Genomic DNA, 15,706 nt, shown 5'->3' on the forward strand with positions numbered 1-15,706 from the left:
TTTTTCTTTTTTTATTACTTCTTAAAATTTTTTAATAATTATTTTTTTATTTTAATAAATTTATTTTACTTTTATTTTATTTTATCTTATTCTTTCTTTCTTTCTTGTTTTTCTCCCTTTTATTCTGAGCCATGTAGATGACAGCCTCTTGGTGCCCCAGCCAGGTGTCAGGTGCTCCAACAAATGCCTCTAAGGTGGGAGAGCCAAGTTCAGGACACTGGTCCACAAGACACCTCCCAGCTCCACGTAATATCAAACAATGGCAAAAATCTCCCAGAGATCTCCATCTCAACGCCAAGACCCAGCTCCACTCAATGACCAGCAAGCTACAGTGGTGGACACCCTATGACAAACAACTAGCAAGATAGGAACACAACCCCATCCATTAGTAGAGAGGCTGCCTAAAATCATAATAAGGCCACAGACACCCCAAAACACAGCACCAGACGTGGACCTTCCAACCAGAAAGACAAGATCCACCAGAACACAGGTACTAGTCCCCTCCAACAGGAAGCCTACACAACCCACTGAACCAACCTTAGCCACTGGGGACAAACACCAAAAACAACGGGAACTACGAACCTGCAGCCTGCAAAAAGGAGACCCCAAACACAGTAAGTTAAGCAAAATGAGAAGACAGAAAAACACACAGCAGGTGAAGGAGAAAGGCAAAAACCCACCAGACCTAACAAATGAAGAGGAAATAGGCAGTCTACCTGAAAAAGAATTCAGAATCATGATAGTAAAGATGATCCAAAATCTCGGAAATAGAATGGAGAAAATACAAGAAACTTTTAACAAGGACCTAAAAGAACTAAAGAGCAAACAACCAGTGATGAACAACATAATAAATGAAATTTAAAATTCTCTAGGAGGGATCAGTAGCAGAATAACTGAGGCAGAAGAACGAATAAGTGGCCTGGAAGATAAAATAATGGAAATAACTACTGCAGAGCAGAATAAAGAAAAAAAAGTGAAAAGAATTGAGGACAGTCTCAGAGACCTCCTGGACAACATTAAGCACACCATTCGAATTATAGGGGTCCCAGAAGAAGAAGACAAAAAGAAAGGGACTGAGAAAATATTTGAAGAGATTAAAGTTGAAAACTTCCCTAATATGAGAAAGGAAATAGTTAATCAAGTCCAAGAAGCACAGAGAGTCCCATACAGGATAAATCCAAGGAGAAACATGCCAAGACACATATTAATCAAACTATCAAAAATTAAATACAAGGAAAAATATTAAAAGCAGCAAGGGAAAAACAACAAAAAACACACAAGGGAATCCCCATAAGGTTAACAGGTGATCTTTCAGCCGAAACTCTGCAAGCCAGAAGGAGTGGCAGGACATATTTAAAGTGATGAATGAGAAAAACCTACAACAAAGATTACTCTACCCAGCAAGGATCTCATTCAGATTTGATGGAGAAATTAAAACCTTTACAGACCAGCAAAAGCTAAGAGAATTCAGCACCACCCAACCAGCTTTACAACAAATGCTAAAGGAACTTCTCTAGGGAGGAAACACAAGAGAAGGAAGAGACCTACAATAACAAACCCAAAACAATTAAGAAAATGGTAATAGGAACATACATATCTATAACTACCTTAAATGTAAATGGATTAAGTGCTCCAACCAAAAGAGATAGCCTAGCTGAATGGATACAAAAACAAAACCCGAATATATGCTCTCTCTACAAGAGACACACCTCAGACCTAGGATACATATAGACTGAAAGTGAGGGGATGGAAAAAGATATTCAATGAAAATGGAAACCAAAAGAAAGCTGGAGTAACAATTCTTATATGAGACAAAATAGACTTTAAAACAAAAACTATTACAAGAGACAAAGAAGGACACTACATAATGATCAAGGGATCAATCTAAGAAGAGGATATAACAATTGTAAATATTTATGCACCCAATATAGGAGCACCTCAATATATAAGGCAAATACTAACAGCCATAAAAGGGGAAATTGAGGGCTTCCCTGGTGGCACAGTGGTTGGGGATCTGCCAGCTGATGCGGGGGATGCGGGTTCGTGCCCCGGTCTGGGAGATTCCCGCATGCCGCAGAGCAGCTGGGCCCGTGGGCCATGGCCGCTGGGCCTGTGCGTCCAGAGCCCCTGTGCTCCGGGACGGGAGAGGCTGCAATGGTGGGAGGCCTGTGTATTGCAAAAAAAAAAGGGGGTGAAATTGACAGTAACACAATCATAATAGGGGAAATTAACACCCTACTTTCACCAATGGCCAGATCATCCAAAATGAAAATAAATAAGGAAACAAAAGCTTTAAATGATACATTAAACAAGATGGACTTAATTGATATTTATAGGACATTCCATCCAAAAACAACAGAATACACATTCTTCTCAAGTGCTCATGGAAAATTCTCCAGAATAGATCGTATCTTGGGTCACAAATCAAGCCTTGGTAAATTTAAGAAAATTGATATCATATCAAGTATCTTTTCTGACCACCACTCTATGAGACTAGATATCATTTACAGGAAAAAAACTTTAAAATATACAAACACATGGAGGCTAAACAATACACTGCTTAATAACCAAGAGATCACTGAAGAAATCAAAGAGGAAATCAAAAAATACCTAGAAATAAATGACAATGAAAACACGACAACCAAAAATCTATAGGATGCAGCAAAAGCAGTTCTAAGAGGGAATTTTATAGCAATACAATCCTACCTTAAGAAACAAGAAACATCGCAAATAAACAACCTAACTTACACTTAAAGCAATTAGAGAAAGAAGAAGAACAAAAAAAATCAAAGTTAGCAGAAGGAAAGAAATCATACAGATCAGATCAGAAATAAATGAGTAGAAATGAAGAAAATGACAGCAAAGGTCAATAAAACTAAAAGCTGGTTCTTTGAGAAGATAAACAAAATTCATAAACCATTAGCCAGACTCATCAAGAAAAAAAGGGAGAAGACTCAAATCAATAGAATTAGAAATGAAAAAGGAGAAGTAACAGCTGACACTGCAGAAATACAAAAGATCATGAGAGATTACTACAAGCAACTCTATGCCAATAAAATGGACAACCTGGAAAAAAAGGACAAATTCTTAGAAATGCACAACATTCTGAGGCTGAACCAGGAAAAAATAGAAAATATGAACAGATCAATCACAAGTACTGAAATTGAGACTGTGATTAAAATTCTTCCAAAAAACAAAAACCCAGACCAGATGGCTTGAAAGATGAATTCTATCAAACATTTAGAGAAGAGCTAACACCTATCCTTCTCAAACTCTTCCAAAATATAGCAGAGAGGAACACTCCCAAACTCATTCTACAAGGCCACCACCACCCTGATACCAAAAACAGACAAAGATGTCACAAAGAAAGAAAACTACAGGCCTATATCACTGATGAACATAGATGCAAAAATCCTCAACGAAATACTATCAAACAGAATCCAACAGCACATTAAAAGGATCGTACACCATGATCAAGTGGGGTTTATCCCAGGAATGCAAGGATTCTTCAATATATGCAAATCAATCAATATGATACACCATATCAACAAATTGAAGGAGAAAAACCATATGATCATCTCAATAGATGCAGAGAAAGCTTTTGACAAAATTCAACACCCATTTATATAAAAATCCTCCAGAAATGAGGCATAGAGGGAACTTCCTCAACATAATAAAGGCCATATATGACAAACACAGCCAACATCATCCTCAATGGTGCAGAACTGAAACCATTTCCACGAAGATCAGGAAAAAGACAAGGTTGCCCACTCTCACCACTCTTATTCAACATAGTTTTGGAAGTTTTAGCCACAGCAATCAGAGAAGAAAAGGAAATAAAAGGAATCCAAATTGGAAAAGAAGAAGTAAAGCTATCACTGTTTGCAGATGACATGATACTATACATAGAGAATCCTAAAAATGCAACCAGAAAACTACAAGAGCTAATCAATGAATTTGGTAAAGTAGCAGGATACAAAATTAATGCACAGAAATATCTGACATTCCTATACACTAAGGATGAAAAATGTGAAAGTGAAATTAAGAAAACACTCCCATTTACTTTTGCCGCAAAAAGAATAAAATATCTCAGAATAAACCTACATAAGGAGACAAAAGACCTGTATGCAGAAAATTATAAGACGCTGATGAAAGAAATTAAAGATGATACAAATAGATGGAGAGATATACCATGTTCTTGGATTGGAAGAATCAACATTGTGAAAATGACTCTACTACCCAAAGCAATCTACAGATTCAAGGCAATCCCTATCAAACTACCACTGGCATTTTTCACAGAACTAAAACAAAAAATTTCATAATTTGTATGGAAACACAAAAGACCCTGAATAGCCAAAGCAATCTTAAGAAAGAAAAGCGGAGCTGGAGGTACCAGGCTCCCTGACTTCAGACTATACTACAAAGCTACAGTAATCAAGACAGTATGATATTGGCACAAAAACAGAAATATAGATCAATGCAACAGGATAGAAAGCCCATAGATAAACCCACACACATATGATCACCTTATCTTAGATAAAGGATGCAAGAATATACAGTAGAGAAAAGACAGCCTCTTCAGTAAGTGGTGCTGGGAAACTGGACAGCTACATGTAAAAGAATGAAATTAGAACACTCCCTAATGCCACACACAAAAATAAACTCAAAATGGAGTAAAGACCTAAGTGTAAGGCCAGACACTAGAAAACTCTTAGAGGAAAACATAGGCAGAACACACTATGACATAAATCACAGCAAGATCCTTTTTGACCCACCTCCAAGAGAAATGGAAATGAAAACAAAAATGAACAGATGGGACCTAATGAAATGTAAAAGCTTTTGCACAGCCAAGGAAACCATAAACAGACGAAAAGAGAACCCTCAGAATGGGAGAAAATATTTGCAAATGAAGCAACTGAGAAAGGATTAATCTCCAAAATTAGAAGCAGTACATGCAGCTCAATATCAAAAAAACAAACAACCCATCCAAAAATGGGCAGAAGACCTAAATAGACATTTCTCCAAAGAAGATATACAGATTGCCAACAAACACATGAAAGCATGCTCAACATCAGTAATCATTAGAGAAATGCAAATCAAAACTACAATGAAATATCATCTCACACCAGTCAGAATCACCATCATCAAAAAATCTACAAACAGGGCTTCCCTGGTGGTGCAGTGGTTGAGAGTCCGCCTGCCAATGCAGGGGACATGGGTTCATGCCCCTGTCCAGGAAGATCCCATATGCCGCAGAGCAGCTAGGCCTTTGATCCATGGCCGCTAAGCCTGAGCGTCCGGAGCCTGTGCTCTGCAAAGGGAGAGGCCACAACAGTGAGAGGACCACGTACTGAAAAAAAAAAAAACAAAAAAAATCTACAAACAATGAATGCTGGAGAGGGTGTGGAGATAAGGGAACCCTCTTGCACTGTTGGTGGGAATGTAAATTGATACAGTCACTATGGAGAACAGTATGCAGGTTCCTTAAAAAACTAAAAATAGAACTACCATATGACCCAGCAATCCCACTACTGGGCATATACCCTGAGAAAACCATAATTCAAAAAGAGTCATGTACCAAAATATTCATTGTAGCTCTCTTTACAATAGCCAGGACATGGAAGCAACCTAAGTGTCCATCAACAGATGAATGGATAAAGAAGATGTGGCACATATATACAATGGAATATTACTCAGCCATAAAAAGAAATGAAACAGTTATTTGTAGTGAGGTGGATGGACTTAGAGTCTGTCATACTGAGTGAAGTAGGTCAGAAAGAGAAAAACAAATACCGTATGCTAATAATACATTTATATGAAATGTAAAAAAAAAAAACCATGAAATCTACACATAAATTTGGCAACTTAGAGTGAAATCGGCAAATTCCTTGAAAACCACAAACTACCACAAGTCACTCAATATGAAATGCATAATTTGAGTAGCCCTTTAACTGTTAACACAATTGAATTCACAATTTTAAAACTCCCAGAAATCTACAGACCCAGAGGATTTTCACTGTAGAGTTCTAGCCAATGTTTAAAGAAGAATTAACATCAATTTTAGACAATCTCTTCCAGAAAATAAAAGAGGAAGGAACATTTCCCAATTCATTTTATGGAGTTAGTATTACCCTAATACCAAAAGAAGACAAAGTATAAAAAAGAAGACAAAGTACAAAAAAGAACACTATGGATCAATATCCTTCATGAATATAAATGTAAATATCATGTTTAATGGTGAAAAACAAAGCTTTTCCACTAAGATGAGAAAGAAGGCAAGGATGTCTGCTCTCACCAGTGCTGTTGAACATAGTACTGGAAGATCTAACCAGCACAAAAAGGCAAGGAAAGGAAATAAAATACATACAGATTGGAAAGAAATAAATAAAACTGTCCTCTATTTGCAGATTACATGATTCCCTATGTAGAAAATCCCAAGGGATCTACAAAAAAACAAAACAAAAACAAAACAAACTTCCAGAACTAACAAATGAGTTCAGCAAGGTCACAGGATACAAAATCAACACACAAAAATCAATCATATTTCTTTCTTTTTAATCTCCATGCCCTTAGAGAATGTATTGGAAAAACAAAACATTTGCCCCTAAAAATATAGCAGACAGTATATGTGTATGTGGTAATTATCAAATGAATGGGATAGGTAGTAATTCTTGAGAAGTTCATGGAAGGGAAGATATTATGGGATATAGAAGTCAGAGAAGATTTCTTGGAAGAGATAGACAAAAAAAAAAAAAAAAGCAGTATTGTATAGGAGAAGAGAAAGCTGTCAGGCAACACATATAACCATCGGACTTTGAAGTCAGATAAGCCTGGGCTCAAATCCTTTTCCTTGAGCTCTGCCACCTATTAGCTGTGTGGCTCTAACCAAGTTTCTTAATTTCTCTAAGCCTTATCTGTAAAATGGTAATAATTGTTAGCACCTATATCATAAAGTTATCATTAATAATAGATGAGATAATGTTTTATAATATGATAAAGTGTATAGTACACTGGCTGATACAGAATCAGTATTCATTACTAGAATTGCTTAACTAAATGGATAGAGATGAGATATAAGAAGGATTGCCCAAAAATAATGATTAAGTTACTCAGACCTAAGCAAAACTTTGTGAAAAAGAGTAGTGAGGAAATACTAGAAAAAATTAAGACCAGATTGTGGGGGTCCCTGTGTGCCAGAATAACAAGTTTTCCCCAGTGACTTTCTATTTCTATTTGTAATTCAGAATCCTTTCTTGAAAAAAAGCTTATTTTCAATATTTAAAAAAGATACAAGTAGAACTGCTCTGGTTGGAACAGATGTGGAGAATCCAGAGCCCAATCTGCTCAACATCCCCACCATTCCCAACGTCCCTTGGAAGGAAACCCAGGTTGGAAACCATGTTTTCTTTTTTTACCTTTTGACCCCCTTCACCCACTTCTCCTATCACCTACTGCCCACCTCTGGACATTACCAATCTATTCTCCATATCTTTCAGTTTGGTTTTTTGTTTCGGTTTTGTTTTGCTTTTTTTTTTTTTTTTTTTTACATTCCACATATAAGAGAAATAATACAGTAATACAGTATTTGTCTTTCTCTATCTGACTTATTTCACCTAGCATAATGCCCTTGGGGTCCATCCATGTTGTTGCAAATGGCAGGAATTCATTGTTTGGTGGGGTTTTTTTTTAACATCTTTATTGGAGTATAATTGCCCCACAATGTTGTGCCAGTCTCCACTGCACAACAAACTGAATCAGCCACATGTATACATATATCCCCATATCCCTTCCCTCTTGTGTCTTCCTCCCACCCTCCCTATCCCACCCCTCTAGGTGGTCACAAAGCACTGAGCTGATCTCCCTGTGTTATGCAGCTGCTTCCCACTAGCTAGCTATTTTACATTTGGTAATGTATATATGTCAATGCCACCCTCTCACTCCGTCCTAGCTTACCGTTCCCCCTCCCCATGTCCTGAAGCCCATTCTCTACATCTGCGTCTTTATTCCTGTCCTGCCCCTAGGTTCTTCAGAACCTTTTTTTTTTAGATTCCATATGTATATATATGTGTGTGTTTTTCTCTTTCTGACTTACTTCACTCCGTATGACAGATGACAGACTCTAGGTCCATGCACCTCACTACAAATAGTTCAATTTCGTTTCTTTTCATGGTTGAGTAATATTCCATTATGTATATGTGCCACATATTCTTTATCCATTCATCTGTCGATGGACACTTAGATTGCTTCCATGCCCTGGCATTGTAAATAGTTTTGCAAACGAACATTGTGGTACATGTCTCTTTTTGAATTATGATTTCCTCAGGGTATATGCCCAGTAGTGGGATTGCCACATCATATGGTAGTTCTAATTTTTAGTTTTTTAAGGAACCTCCATACAGTTCTCCACAGTGGCTGTATCAATTTACATTCCCACCAACAGTGCAAGAGGGTTCTCTTTTCTCCATACCCTCTCCAGCATTCATTGTTTGTAGATTTTTTGATGACGACCATTCTGACTGGTGTGAGGTGAATGCCTCACTGTAGTTTTGATTTGCATCATTCTGTTTTATGGCTGAAAAATATTCCATTGTCTATAAATACCACAATTGCCTTATCCATTCATTTATAGATGGGCACTTAGGTTGTTTCCATATCTTGGTTATTGTAAATAGTGCTGCAACAAACATGGAGGTACATATATATCTTTTAAAGTTAGTGTTTTCATTTTCTTTGAATAAATAAATTGGATTTATTCAAAGAAAATGAACTTGGAATTGTTGGTTCCTATGATAGTTCTATTTTTAACTTTTTGAGGAGCCTCCCTAGTATTTTCCATAGTGGCTATACCAATTTACATTCCCACCAACAGTGCACAGTTGTTTCCTTTTTTCTGTATCCTTGCCAACACTTGTTATTTCTTGTCTTTTTGATAATAACCAATGTAACAGGTGTGAGGTGATATCTCATTGTGGTTTTGATTTGCATTTTCCTGGTGATTAATGATGTTGAGCATCTTTTCATGTGCTTGTTGGCCATCTGTATGTCTTCTTTGGAAAAATGTCTATTCAGGTCCTCTGCCCATTTTTCAGCAAGATTGTTTGGGCTTTTTTGCTTTTAGGCTATATAAATTCTTTATATATTTTGGAAATTAACCCCTTATGAGATATTGCAAATATTTTCTCTCATTCAGTAAGTTGCCTTTTTATTTTGTTGATGGTTCCCTATGCTGTGCAGAAGCTTTTTAGTTTGATATAGTCCCACTTGTTTGTTCTTGCTTTTGTTGCATTTACTTTTGGTGTCAGATTCAGAAAACATCACCAAGACCTATGTCAAGGAGCTTACTTCGTATGTTTTCTTCTAGAAGTTTTATGGTTTCAGGTCTTACATTCAAGTCTTTAATCCATTTTGAGTTAATTTTTGTGTATGGTGTATGAGAGTGGTACAGTTTCACTCTTCTGTGTGTGGCTGTCAATCATATTTCTATATATTAGCAATGGACATGTGGAAAACAAAATTTAAATGCAATATCATTTAATGAATTCAGTTAAGTTCCATGATACAAAAGCAATATATAAAAATTAGTTGCATTTCTATACCCTATCAATGAACTATTCAAAAACACAATTAAGAAAACAATCTCATTAACAATAGCATCAAAAAGAATAAAATACTTAGGAATAAGTTTAACCAAGGAAGTGGAAGATCTGTACACTGAAAACTATGACATCAATGAAAGAAACTGAAGAAGACACAAGTAAATGGAAATACATCCTATGTTCATTGTTAAAACGACCATTCTACCCAAAACAGTCTACAGATTTGAAGCAATCTCTATCATAATTCCAATGGCATTTTTCACAGAAATAGAAAAACAATCCTAAAATTTGTTTTGAACCATGAAACACCCCAAATAGCCAAGCAATCTTGAGAAAGAAGAACAAAGCTGGAGGCATCACACTCTCTGATTTCAAACAGAGCTGTAGTAATCAAAACAGTATAGTACTGGCATAAAAACAGATACATAGACCAATGGAACAGAATAAAGAGCCCAGAAATAAACCCACTCATATGCAGTCAACTAATCTTTGATAAGGATGCCAGGAATACACAATGGGTAAATGATAGTTTCTTCAATAAATAGTGTTGGAAAAACTGGATATCCACAGACATAAGAATGAAATTGGACCCTTATCTTATGCCATACATAAAAGTTAACTCAAAATAGATTAAAGACTTAAATGTAAGGCCTGTAACCATAAAATTCCTAGAAGAAAAAATAGGGAAGAAATCTCCTTGATATTGGTCTTGGCAATGATTTTCTGGATATGGCAACAAAAGCAAAAATAAACAAGTGGGACTACATCAAACTAAAAAGCTTCTGCAGAGCAAAGGAAACAATCAGCAAAATGAAAGGCAACATACAGAATGGGAGAAAATATTTGCAAACCATATATCTGATAAGAGGTTAATATCCAAAATACATAAGGAATTCATACAATGTAATATCAAAACAAAAACAACCCAATTTTTTAAAAAGGGCAAAAGGGCCTGAAGAGACATTTTCCCAAAAAAGTTATACAAATGACCAACAGGTATATGAAAATGTACTCATCACTAATCATCAGGAAAATGCAAATCAAAATCACAATGAGATATCACCTCACACCTATTAAGATGACTATTATAAAAAAATAATAAAGACAAGAGATAACAAGTATTGGCAAGGGTGTGGGGAAAATGGAAATTTTGTGCACTGTTGATGATAATGAAAATTGTTATAGCCACTATGGAAAACAGTGTGGAGTTTCCTCAAAAAGTTAAAAATTGAACTACCATACAACCCAGCAATCTCACTTCTGAGTATACATCCAAAGGATGTGAAATCTGTATCTCAAAGCGATAACTGCACTCCCGTGTTCATTGCAGCACTATTTACATAGTCAAGATACAGAAATAACCTAACTGTCCATTGACAAATGAATGGATTAAGAAAATGTGGTATTTATAAACAATGGGATATCAGTCAGCCATAAAAATGAAAGAAATCCTACCATTTGCAACATGAATGAAACTAGAAGACTTTATGCTAAGTGAAGTAAGCCAGACAGAGAAAGACAAACACTGTACTATCTAACTTAACAGGTAGAGTTTTAAAAAGTCAAACTCGGGCGTCCCTGGTGGCGCAGTGGTTGAGAATCTGCCTGCCAATGCAGGGGACGCGGGTTCGAGCCCTGGCCTGGGAAGATCCCACATGCCACGGAGCAACTGGGCCCGTGAGCCACAATTACTGAGCCTGCGCGTCTGGAACCTGTGCTCTGCAACAACAAGAGGCCACGATAGTGAGAGGCCCACACACCGCGATGAAGAGTGGTTCCTGTTTGCCGCAACTGGAGAAAGCCCAGGCACAGAAACGAAGACCCAACACAGCCATAAATAAATAAATTTAATAAGTCAAACTCATAGAACCAGAGAGTAGAAATGTGTTTGTCAGGGGGTATGGAGGGTAGAGATAGGCAATTTGGGAAGATGTTGGTCAAAGGATACAAACTTTCAGTAATAAGTTTAGTAAGTTCTGGGGATCTAATTTACAGCATGGTGATTATAGGTAGTAATACTGTATCGTATACTTGAAATTTGTTGAGAGTATATTCTAAATGTTCCCACCACACACAAAAAAACAGTAACTACATGAGGTGCTGGATGTGTTAATTAACTTGATTGTGGTAATTATGTCACAATGTATATGTATTATTAAAACATCATGTTGTACACCTTTAACAAATGTTGTACAACCTAAATACATACCATTTTTATTTGTCAATCATATCTCAATAAAGCTGAAAAATACAATACCATTTACAACTGCTAGGGGAAAAAATGAGATTTTTACATATAAATTTTTTTAAAAAACATGTACAGGGCTTGAATTTTTAAAACTACAAAACATTGACTGAAGAGGAAATCAAGAAAAACTAAATAAATGGAGAGAGATAATGTGTTCATGGACTGGAAAATTTACTATAGTAAAGAAGTCAATTGTCCACAGATTGATATATGAGTTTAATACAATTCCTATTAAAATCCTAGCAAGATGTTTTTTATGTAGACAAGATTATCCTCAAATTTATGTGGAAAGGAAATAACAATTTTGAAAAAGAATAATAAAGTGAGAAGAATCAATTCTACTCAATATTAAGGCCTGCTGTATCGCTACAGTAATCAAGAGAGTCTGTTACTGGTGGAGAGATAGACACATAGATCAATGGAACAGAATGGAGAAGCCAGAAATAGCCCCACATAAGCACTGCCAAGTGATCTGAGGTATTCAGTGGAGTCTTGTCAACACATGGTTCTAGAGCAATTGGATATTCATGGGCAAAAGTATGAACCTAGACCTGAACCTCACACTTAACACAAAAGAGTACCTCAAAATGGATCACAGATTTAAATGTAGAACTATAAAACTTTTAGAGGAGAAAATCATCAGGACCTAGGGCAGATGACTAAAGAGTTCTTAGATATGTCACTAAAATCATAATCCATAAAATCAATAAACTGGACTTCATCAAGATTTTTTCTCTGCAAAGGATGTAACAAAGGATACACACAAGAATCTATAAAAATTGCTCAAAACTCAAAAGTTAAGGGACTTCCCTGGTGGTCCAGTGGTTAAGACTCCATGCTCCCAATGCAGGGGGCCCAGGTTTGATCCCTGGTCAGGGAACTAGATCCCACGTGCATGCTGCAACCAAAAAAAAAAAAAAAAATCCCACATGCCACAACAAAGATCCTACACATGGCAATGAAGATTCCATTTGCAACAACTAAGACCCAGTGCAGCCAAATAAATAAAAATAAATAAATATTTTAAGAAACCTCAACAGTTGAAAAAACAAACATTTGAATTAGAAAATAGCAGAAGAGAGGTGGAGTCAAGATGGTGGTATGGGAAGATGTGGAGTTAGCATCTCCCCACAACTAGGGCGCACGCCAGCCACTGGTGAAGGACTCTGACACCCAAGGAGACGGGAGGAACCCCAAAGTGAATGGGTAGGATGCAGGGAGACTGAGGGGGGAGGGGAAGTGGAGGCCAGACAGGATTGGCGCCCCTGAGGCTGGGGAGATCAGGAGAGACAGGTGAGAGGGACTCTCCAGGAAGAGCTGGAGAGGAGTGGAGGGTAATCGCCTGGCCCACTCTGGCCAGGGAGTCTGCTGAGCTCCCAAGCTGGTACCCCACCCCTCCAAAGCCCCATCCATGTTGTGTGGGTCCAGGGACATAAGAAGGAGGCTGGGGAGATCAGGAGAGGCAGGCTGGAGGAGCCATCCAAGAGGAGCAGGAGAGGAGCAGAGGGCTATTGCTTAGCCCACTCGGCCCAGGGAGACTGCTGAGCTTCCAGGCCAGTCCCCTGCCCTCCAAACCCCCTCCAGACCACATGTGTCCTTGGGGGCATTGGAGGGAGGCTGAGGGGAGATCAGGAGAGTCAGGCAGGAGGGGCCCTCCCAGACTGGAGGAGCAGGAGAGGACAGGAGGTCATTTGCCCTGCCCACTCGAGCCCAAGAAGCCTGCTGGGCTCCCAGGTGAGGTCCCCTGCCCTCTAAGCCCAAGAAGCCTGCTGGGCTCCCAGGTGGGAGGCACGCCTGGGCCCCTTCTGTTCCTTGAGCCTAAGCCCCACCCCCCACAGCCCCCATGACCTTTTCCAGCCCTGTGGGTCCTGAGAATTGGTCCCGCCCACAGCCCAAACCTCGCCCTTGCTTAGGCCCCACCCTCCGCAGCCAAGGCCTTTACCCCACACACACCTTTTTTTTCTTTTCCCTCCTCCTCTTTTTTACTATTGTGGTACTGATGTACCTTCTGGTTATTCATCCATATTTTTATTTTTATATTCTTCCTAACATATCTGTTAGTTTCTTAGTATAATTTTATTTTTTACTTTGTTATTGTTCTTTTTTTTTTTTTTTTTTGCCACCCCAGGCAGCTTGTGGGATCTTGGTTCATGAGCCTCGGGTTGGGGCGATGCTCCTGTGGTGGGAACACTGAGTCTGAACCAATGGACTAACAGAGAACCTCAGACCCCAAGGAATATTCATCAGAGTGAGGTCTCACGGAGTTCCTCACCTCAGCACCAAGACCCAGCTCTACCCAGCAGCCTACAAACTCCAGTGTTGGAAGCCTCAGGTCAACCAACCAGTAAGACAGGAACACAATCCCACACATTAAAAGAAAAAACAATGAGATGGTAAAAAATATGTCACAGATGAAGGAGCAAGGTAAAAACTTACAAGACCAAATAAATGAAGAGGAAATAAGCAATCTACCCGAAAAAGAATTCAGAGTAATAATAGCAAAGATGATCCAGAATCTCAGAAATAGAATGGAGGCACAGATGGACAAAATACAAGAAATGTTTAACAAAGATCTAGAACTAAAGAATAAAAAACAAAAAACAGAGATGAACAACATGATAACTGAAATGAAAAATACACTAGAAGGAATCAGTAACAATAACTGAGGCAGAAGAACGAACAAGTGAGCTGGAAGACATAGTGGTGGAAATAACTGCCAAGGAGCAGAATAAAGAAAAAAGAATGAAAAGAATTGAAGACAATCTCAGAGACCTCTGGGACAATACTAAACACACCAACATTCAAATTATAGGGGTCCCAGAAGAAGAGAAAAAGAAAGGGTCTGAGAAAATATTTAAAGAGATTATACTTGAAAACTTCCCTCACATGGGAAAGGAAATAGTCATCCAAGTCCAGGAAGCACAGAGAGCCCCATACAGGATAAGCCCTAGGAAAAACACACCAAGACACATATTAATCAACCTAACAAAAATTAAATTCAAAGAAAAAATATTAAAAGCAGCAAGGGAAAAACAAGAAATAACATACAAAGGAATCCCCATAAGGTTATCAGCTGATTTTTCAGCGGAAACTCTGCAGGCCAGAAAGGACTGGCAGGATAAACTTAAAGTGATGAAAGGGGAAGACCTACAACCAAGATTACTCTACCCAGCAAGGATCTCATTCAGATTCAATAGAGAAGTCAAAAGCTTTTCAGACAAGCAAAAGCTAAGAAAATTCAGCACCACTAAACCAGCTTTTTTTTTCTTTTGAATTTTATTTTATTTATTTTTTTATACAGCAGGTTCTTATTAGACATCCATTTTACACACATTAGTGTATACATGTCAACCCCAAACTCCCAAATCATCACACCACTACCCCCGCCTCCCACTGCTTTCTCCCCTTGGTGTCCATACGTTTGTCCTCTACATCTGTGTCTCAATTTCTGCCCTGAGAAACAGTTCATCTGTACCATTCTTCTAGGTTCCACATATATGCATTAATATATGATACTTTTTTTCTCTTTCTGACTTACTTCGCTCTGTATGACAGTCTCTAGATCCATCCACGTCTCTACAAATGACCCAACTTCGTTCCTTTTTATGGCTGAGTAATATTCCATTGTATATACGTACCACATCTTCTTTATCCATTCATCTGTCGATAGGCATTTAGGTTGCTTCCATGACCTGGCTACTGTAAATATTGCTGTAATGAACATTGGGGTGCATGTGTCTTTGGAATTATGGTTTTCTTTGGGTATATGCCCAGTAGTGGGATTGCTGGGTCATATGGTAGTTCTATTTTTAGTTTTTTAAGGAACTTCCATACTGTTCTCCATAGTGGCTGTGTCAATTTA

General features: G+C 38.0%; 1 long non-coding RNA gene across 4 annotated transcripts in view; it reads right to left on the minus strand.

The window, feature by feature from the left end:
* LOC149747463 (uncharacterized) overlaps positions 1 to 15,706 on the minus strand; it is a 58,377-nt gene continuing 42,671 nt past the window's right edge. For all 4 annotated transcript variants that reach the window (XR_016387873.1, XR_016387875.1, XR_016387872.1 and 1 more), the window contains one exon: positions 1 to 15,706. This exon is cut by the window's right edge. This is a non-coding gene — a long non-coding RNA (uncharacterized LOC149747463).

Source organism: Delphinapterus leucas, chromosome 15 (genome assembly GCF_059928025.1).
Source record: "Delphinapterus leucas isolate spDelLeu-1000000601 "Yukka" chromosome 15, BTC_Dleu_Yukka2, whole genome shotgun sequence".
NCBI lineage: Eukaryota > Metazoa > Chordata > Mammalia > Artiodactyla > Monodontidae > Delphinapterus > Delphinapterus leucas.